The sequence below is a fragment of the Mytilus galloprovincialis genome, chromosome 10 (assembly GCF_965363235.1).
Source record: "Mytilus galloprovincialis chromosome 10, xbMytGall1.hap1.1, whole genome shotgun sequence".
Taxonomy (NCBI): domain Eukaryota; kingdom Metazoa; phylum Mollusca; class Bivalvia; order Mytilida; family Mytilidae; genus Mytilus; species Mytilus galloprovincialis.
Genome location: NC_134847.1, coordinates 16,062,186 through 16,070,580, shown reverse-complemented (window position 1 = coordinate 16,070,580; position 8,395 = coordinate 16,062,186). Strand labels below are relative to the sequence as shown.

The 8,395-nt window shown below is 30.0% G+C and overlaps 1 long non-coding RNA gene across 1 annotated transcript; it reads left to right on the top strand.

Annotated features, from left to right (window-relative positions):
* The first annotated feature begins 2,489 nt into the window (after nucleotides 1-2,489).
* LOC143049007 (uncharacterized) lies at nucleotides 2,490-6,126 on the top strand. The gene is made up of 3 exons (XR_012969988.1): nucleotides 2,490-2,542; nucleotides 4,932-5,066; nucleotides 5,926-6,126. It is a non-coding gene; the product is annotated as an uncharacterized LOC143049007 (long non-coding RNA).
* The last annotated feature ends 2,269 nt before the right edge of the window (nucleotides 6,127-8,395 follow it).

Below are 8,395 nucleotides of genomic sequence, written 5' to 3'. Positions count from 1 at the left end.
TATAGACTGTATGATATCATATACAAAAAACTAAGCAACATCTTTTGAAACATTTTTACACCGCAAGAAAAAAATTAGGCAGAAGAAAAAAAGAATTAAAAATCAATTCTTCAGAGAACAATTGAAGGTCTTTCCACCTCGATAATAAGAATGAAATTTAAAAAACGAGGTTAGACAATGTAACTTCTTGTTTATGTAATTTGGTACCTCTAACTGATATAAAAAAATAAGATTAATAGTTATATGCAGAAGACTTAATTGTTTTATAATGAACAAGAAAGAAAAGCAAAGGTCAAAATCTAGAACGTCAAATTGGCCTTTGACCTTGACCATAATTTCAAGGTCATAGGTCAGTGATCTCAAACCAAAAGACCTAAGGTCATTCACTTGTATGATTGTAGAGAAATATCAATTTCAAATACAAAAGGGGAGAAAACTCCTATAAGGGTTGACCAAAACACTTCGACTTAAAAGGGTTGAAGTTGGGCCTTATCGTTAACAGTTATTTAGAAAACACATCATATCATTAACTGTTACCGTTTCTTTTGAATATAGATTACAAGCTAAATTAAAAATTAAGAATATGACCTTGACCTTCAACCTTGACCTCAATTTCAAGGTCATAGGTCAGTGAACTCAAATCGAAAGACCCGAGGTCAATCACTTGTATGGTTGTGAAGATATACTGATTTCAAATACATAAGAGGAGAAAACTCCTATAAGGGTTAACCAAAACAATTCGACTTAGACAGGCTGAAGTTGTGTCTTATTGTAAACAGTTATTTGGTAAACACACCATATCATTTACTGTTACAGTTTTTTTTGAATAACGATAACAAGCAAAATTCAAAATTCAGAACATGACCTTTACCTTTGACCTTGACCTCAATTTCCTTCAAATAAACCAATGACTTCATATCAAGAGACTGTAGGCTTTTACGACTTATAACGTATGAATTTATCCAACATATCGCCTATCTTAAATTTTCAAAGGAAAATAACTCCCATAAGATGTCTTCCAATCACTCCCGTTAAAAATAACCAAATCATTCTTAAGAGTAGACGAACAATATGGTGAAAACAGTTTGTTTAAATCTTTTACGGTTTTAGAGATATAGCGATGACAAGAAAAAGGGGACGTTGGGAGATAACTCCTATAAGAATAAGTGTTTAATCATACAGGGTGAGTTTTGAAATTCCCATTACTGTACATCATTGGCCAAAAATCCATTCGATATGTTATTGAACAAAAAAGCATCTCAGACGGCAGAAAAAGAAATAATCAGAAGAAAACCAATAGGTCTTTCCACGGAAAGGTGGAAAGACCTAATAATTTTCATACATCAACAATAAATGAAAGATCTTGCAAAATAATATTTCGTCCTGACATGGTTTGTGTCAGTTCTTCAAGATGTGAGAATTTTTTTTCATTTATTTGATTCTATTAATTGAATATTACAGGACAGGTATTAGTTTTGATTGAATCAAAGGTTTATAAATCAATATTGGAATGTTCAGAGAATGATGAAGCCATTATGGTTTTCATGTCACGTGGCTACGATCAAAAATTTTATTTTGAGAATAAAATAACTATTAATCTGTTTGGTCTATCTGATAATAAGTTGTCTACCATTTAAAAAAAACCAACTAATTTCTGTTAGTAATTAAAATATATTTGTTATTGTCAGGTCTTGAAGAAAAAATATATTTCATAGTTTAAAAAACGACCAAAATTCACATCAACTTCTCTTGCAGAACATTCATTGGTTAGTGATGAATAAACCTGCATTTGGAGTCTTATCCATTCATGTGTAAAATCAATATTTAATATTTTAAAAAGAAGAGTTCATTGTAGTCTGAGTACTGTTTATCATACGTTATGACTGTCACTCTTGTATCCTTAGCTACTCATGAATCCGATTTTGATTCGTCAAGTCTTGGTAAATATGGCTTATGGAAGTCTTTTTTATTGCTAATTTTTGACGGTTTGTGTAATAAAATAATAGTTGTTGATAACCTGTAACAATTTGCAGAACTTAACAGGTTTTCATGACTACAGAAACTTAGGGTTTCTATATTCAAAATGATATATATGAATCTATAAGGAGAAACTCTCTTTTAATATTGTTATTCCAACTGTGTTTTGGGGGTTATAAAACCAGGATGTCTGAGACTGTAGAAATAATTGTAAATTGTTTTTTATTTTCATTATATGATTCACGATAAACGTATTCTATTGTACTTGAAGAACTATATACCTATTGAAGCTTAAGTAATGATTGTTTTATCCTTCATTAATCAAGTTTATAAAATGCAACGTGCATATGTTCTTAAAAAAAAAGTATGACTACAGAATGTTTTAATCTTTTAAAGAACAAGGTTATTATTATACTACATTTGAACCAGAGGACTTATATAATCAATATCGATTCTGTTTTCTTAGAAAAAGAAGTTTTCTGCATTTCATCTATTAAATATATCACGATGAAGGCACACTGTATATTTTTAGCATTGTTTCTTTTTGCAGCAATACTTGCAACAGGTATGTTAAAGGATTTTATTATTACACTATTTTTTTTTACATCTCCTTGTAGAAGATAGAAGAGGTAGTTAATAGTTTCCTTCCCTCGTCGTTTTAATTTTTTATCCTTTTCTTTTTTTCTTTTTATTTCTGCGAAAAAATATTTAAACATGACATGATTTCATAGTGATTATGTTGACTTTGTTTTGAAACATGAAACATTATTTGACGTTTTTATATTTTTTGGAGCATTTTACATTATCGATTGGTGTTTTGAAAGTTTGGGATGAATTATATAACACATCACTTTATAAAAGAAAATATATTATTTTAATAAGAATTGATGATATCTTGTAAAAAATATATATCGCCATATATTCATTTGTCTATTCAATCGAAATAATTATCTCTGTGCATGAAAACTGCTCAATGTAGAGTCAACCAGCGTCACCATATGGAACTCTTGGTTTAATAGCTTCCTTGACAGCAGCAACCCTCTATCAAGGAAATCATGATAGGAAATACAAGCCCAGGAGTATTGTATCAATTTAGGAGATATATACTCCGTATGCAGGCGCTGCCGGAATGTTGCTACTTAGAAATGGAAAGTTTACAAATGGGAAGTTGAAATCATTTTTGTTGTCGTAAAGTTTTCTTTTTAACCGACCTTCATTGTCAATTTCTAGATGTTAGTCAAGATATGAGGTAGACTTAACTGAATCTGTTTTATTCTTTATCTCTAGTTCGATGGGATAGATGCGTTTAACAGCGTCAACAAATTTTGAATTATTTAGTAAGAGAACATCCTTTTTAGTGAAAAGAAAAGTTAAAGGATATTACTAACTCCTGATGGTTCTTCCTAGGAAGTTCCTGTATGAAGTCTGCATTATAAAAATAATAAAAAAAGAAACAAGTCGGCAGGAAGAGGGGCACAATTGTTTCCCATAGGAATGCCGACAGTCTATTAAAAACACACCCCAAACGTAACAAATATGTTGTCAATCAAGAATTATAGGAAGTAAGATAATATTATTAACTCTTTTTTTTCTATGGGTTCTGTACCTTAATTCCTCTCATTGATGTCTTTGCAGAACATGTACATAATTGGAAATATTAATGGGAAGTGAATTTGAACACGTTCGTCTATGTGATATTTTGCTGGACATTTTTGTTTTTAAAGCTTTTAGTTCTGCCAACTTATACGGGACTTTCCGTTTGAAATTTTCTTAGGAGTTTAGAATTGTTATTATTTTACATTTAGAACAAGACACGTTTAATTGAAATGGAGACGTTTGAGAGATAGAAACGTTTCAAAGTGTTACATATTTACTAGTTAATGACTGATTGTTCTTATACGGTGACAAACATTCTTTGAACGATTCAAACCTTATCGGTCCTAATATTGCAGTAGACTCCATTGAAGACTCATAATAGAGACAATATGCAACACCGCATTCACAAAATTAAGGCTTATACTAAGCAATATCTACTGTGAGCGTCACTAATGAAGGTAAATCCGGAAAAAAGCTTCAGACGCAAGAAATGTATAACGTGTTGTTTTTATTTTCATATCATTACATTAGATGTATGTTTCATTATGATACTTTATTCTGACTGGCTTACTGCACATCACGTGTTATTCCGTAAGCAATTGCATTGCTTAATAAAACTTTTCATTCGTGATAACACGTGGTCCCACAATAAAGTGCACAGGTGAATTAAATAAAACAATAATAAAATTCGTGTTTTCATGATCATTGCTAAAAAATGTAATTACAAGTATTGAATGCTTCTTTTTGTAACTTCATAGGGTTGTAAAAGCGTTGACCGTGCGCACATGTACTTCGGTCAACGCTTTTACACCCCAATGAAGTTACAAAAAGAAGCATTCAATTCTTAAAACAAAACCTATGCTAAGAAGTTAGATAACTTAATATTCTTTTTGTTAATGAAATATTGTGAATAAGAAAAACTTAAAATTGATTTGTAAAGATTATCAAACTAGAATCGACTTCAGGTTAAGGTTAAATGTAAGGTGTATTTAAAAAGACAATATAAATAAGGCAGTTACATGGGGAAGGATGTTGTATTTCATTGGTGCTGTGGATGCATTAAAGTTAATAAAGACAAAATGTATGATTAAATTCTTATATGAAAAATGCCGAAAAGATATAATTCAGTAAATATATGGCATTCAATCGTATTAAGTAGAAATAATGATAAAAAAAATAATGTTTAACGGATTGAAAAGTAACATTTGATACATTTGAAAATGTGTAGTTCTGTATAGTGGACCTCTTATTTTTGTGTGACTCACCATTATCATTGTTAGTACTTTTAGGTGCATTGTGTTCTTATTGTGTACAATATTTACATTTAAAAACTTAGACATGAAATTTAATTGTTTAAGGTAGCTCATATCCCTGCCACTCTATTGGAGGATATTGTACCACGCGTAGATGTAGAAAAGGATACTTTTGCAATCCAGCTGATGATGTAAACAGTCATCCAGATTGTTCGTATACACAACATTGCTGTCAACCGTGTAAGTATTTTTAATTCTGAACGTCAGTCTTAGTGTATATACTACATTTTATTTAGACCAGAATATTTCGAGCATTAGTTAATCAATTTTGGTCAACACATATGTGTAACGAAAATATAAAGTAAAGAATATGTGCTTTCAAGACAACAGAATTGCTAGTTTTGTCATACCTTCAAATATGAATTATACATTCAGAACTGTGCTACATGTTGTTAAAAGTGGAAAGATCTCCTTTTGCATGAATGATGAATATACAAAAAATATTTTGAAGATTTAAAAACTCGACTCGATCATCAGTACAACACAGGAATCGAGTAGTAGAAAAAGAAAAGCAACTGATCTTGTTCCATGTATCTAACAATCACTAATTTACAAATGTATAAACTCAGGATCAAACTACTGCTGCCATCACAATACAGGTATTCTCTGTCTTTACATAAATATATCAGAGAGTAACTTCTATGTACAGTTTTTACAAGTAAAACGTTCAGTGTAATTCCTCATCCTTCTGCGAAAATTTAGTTCACCTCCGTTTTGTTTCCTTTCATTTGTGGTCATTACTGTTGTGCCGACAGAACTTCAAAAATTAATGAATACAGGCATATAATGCTGCACATACTACCCTTCTTGAATAAGAAATCCCTGCAAAACGTGTTTAGTTCATCAAAAAGTATTCATGTTACAGGTTCATGTACATAGAAATACAGATCTATAAGAAGAAACGCCGAATATTAAGAAAGAGAAATTTTCAAAACAAAACACCTAAAATTTATGTAAATAGAAATATGTAAGGGAGAATATTAATTCTACAACATATGTATGATGCATACGTTATATTAAAATCCGTTTCTTTTTTCAGATGATGTCGGATACTATAGTGGCGGCTAAGAAAAATCTGTTAACTATTATCGAGAAATAAATGAAAAATAAAAGAAATGTCGGAACGAACTCGTGATGCCTTTAAATTACTATGAATCCCCGTCCAATATTTTTACAATATGTTTAAGAAGATATCACTCATATATTGTATGTTCCTTCATTACTGATGTACTCGACTGGTTTAAAATATTGTTGTGACGTCATTATACTTTTTTTTACCGTACTTTTTTCAGTTATAAAGCTATCATTTATCTATAAGAAACCATTATGTTATCTTAAACTGTCTAATATTTTGAAGAATAGCCCCAATGTTTCTTAGAAATATGGGACAACTGAACACAGGTAAAATACTGTTGCCTCTTATAACATACCGTTGTTGATACGATATTAGATGGCTTGTATTTTTAATCATTATTTCGGTAGAGGATGGTTTCTGACAAGGATGTAAATTAATCATTTAACGTCTCAAACCCAATTAATCATAAATCATAAAATCGTATAAGTCAATTAACATCTTACATAAGTAGGTATAAATGTCAAAACATGACAGAAGGCACGGAATCTAGGTAAATCTAGAAACATTTTGAATAAATTAACAAAAGTTTAAATGATCGGTCTTAAGGTGGTACCTAACACTACAGGGAGATAACTCTGTAAAGTCAGCTAGACGTTTTAATTACGTTGTGTTGTAAAAGGAATATTAAGCTTCTCAATGATCAAAATTGGTGTTTGACAAATTGCTATATAACCAGTGTAATTTTTCTGACAAAACGGTTGGTTCAAAATTTTTTTAATTTTTATATTTTTTGTTAAAGTGTCAAAGTAAATACTTTGACAAAATTTTATGAAAATTAAACAAGCCAAATTAATTGTTGGGTATCACCTTAAACATTCAAATTCTGAATTAAAAACATACTTGTTAGAAAGAAGAAAAGAAGGAAAAAACCAATGAAACACCTGGATTCAAACTGAAAGAAGACGATACAATAAAGAAAGTCTTCGAAATTCTTCAAAAATAAATAAATAAATAAATATAGTATGAAACTAACTACCAACTCTAGAAATAACATTTTATTGGCTAAGGAATATATGGCGGAAAATTATATTATAGAGATAATAAGGATGTACACCTCTGAGGAGCCAAAAATTTCTAGAATTAAATTTTTTTTCTTAACCTGTTTTTGGGTTTATGAGACTGTAACAAAATAATTGGTGAAGAAAAAATCATATGTGGTGCACTTCTTTTTTTGCTGCGGTCCTTTGAAAATGCCCAATTTTGATGATTTCCCCCATTTTTCATCGATTTTTACCAATTTCTGGACTATTCTCGAGAAAAAATTCCACAATTAAACTTTTTTCATACTTTCTAAAAGGTTGAAGTGGACCAATCTGAATAAATATTATTTAAAAAAACTATAGGTAGGTGTCAATATAAGAAAGTTTTATAATATTTTGACGCTTTTTTGTGTCAAAGTTACCATGCTGTCAATTTTGTATTTTTGTGATTTTTCTCAGTTTAAAGAACAATATACACATTATTTCAACTTTTTTGTTATAAATGATTGAAAAATTACATATCTAAGAAATTTGAAAAGACCAAAATGATATGGGATGTACATGATTCTTGTAAAATAATCTTTTATATCCTTCACCCATTTTCTTAAAATTTTGACTAAAAATAAAGACTTGATTGGTCGTAAAATTTGAAAACTGGATTACTCAAAAACCATTCATTGTAAATACACAATTTTTTCACAGAGTTATGTTTGATTATAATATTTTTAAAATTCATTGATATTTTTCACTTGTATCATATGTTTTGGAAATAATTCAAGAACGAGATTTCAACGAGACTGAACGAGACTGAAAAGTCGGAAGAATACATTCTTAACTCTCCGTCAAGAAATGTTCATGAGTTATATACCAAAGGTAAATTTCAAAATTTTCAATAAAACTTGGTAAAGGAACAAAATTGTCCAAAAAAACATTTTCGGATTACTGAAAATAACTCCTAACGTCAATTTATTTGTTGCCTCTTAAGGAATACAAAATATATATGATTTCTGTATGCTTTTGAATGAAATAAGGGAGATGATTTTTTAAATTTCCTTTCTTTGTTTTAAATAAAGGAAACAGTAGTATTCCATCAATCGATTTAATGAAATAAAACCAAAATCCCGGTAAAAAAAACCTTAACCGAGGGAAACACATGAACTTTAAATAAGGAGGAACAAAGGCAACAGTGGTATGTTCGAAAGTCATAAATCGATTTAGAGATAACAAATTCGGCTTACAAACTAAAACTGAGGTTAACACATCAACTATAAGAGGAAAATAACGAAACAACAGAAACAGTGAAGATCAACAAAAAACCAAAACGAGAATGCAACACACACACAAACGAACTATTAGACACAACTGCTATTTTCCTGACTTGGTACTGGATATTT